This window comes from Morone saxatilis, unplaced genomic scaffold (assembly GCF_004916995.1).
Source record: "Morone saxatilis isolate NCDOM2014 unplaced genomic scaffold, NCSU_SB_2.0 Contig12, whole genome shotgun sequence".
Classification (NCBI taxonomy): domain Eukaryota; kingdom Metazoa; phylum Chordata; class Actinopteri; family Moronidae; genus Morone; species Morone saxatilis.
This window is the reverse complement of record NW_023339674.1, coordinates 1,509,737-1,509,966: the sequence shown is the minus strand read 5'-3', so window position 1 is coordinate 1,509,966 and position 230 is coordinate 1,509,737.

Below are 230 nucleotides of genomic sequence, written 5' to 3'. Positions count from 1 at the left end.
GAGTCGAACCCACGGCTGCTGCAGCTCTGGTACATCAGACGCCAGCAGTGGGTAGTAATAGATTACAAGTAACACGCATAAGTAAAAAGTATTTTTTTAAGGAGCAGGTACTCCTCATGAACCTTTACTCTTTACTCAAGTATATGTTTAATAATCTACTTGTTCCCTCCATCTGTAACTGTACCTTTGTTACAGCGAGCGTGAAGTTACAGAAGAAGAAGAAGAAGAAG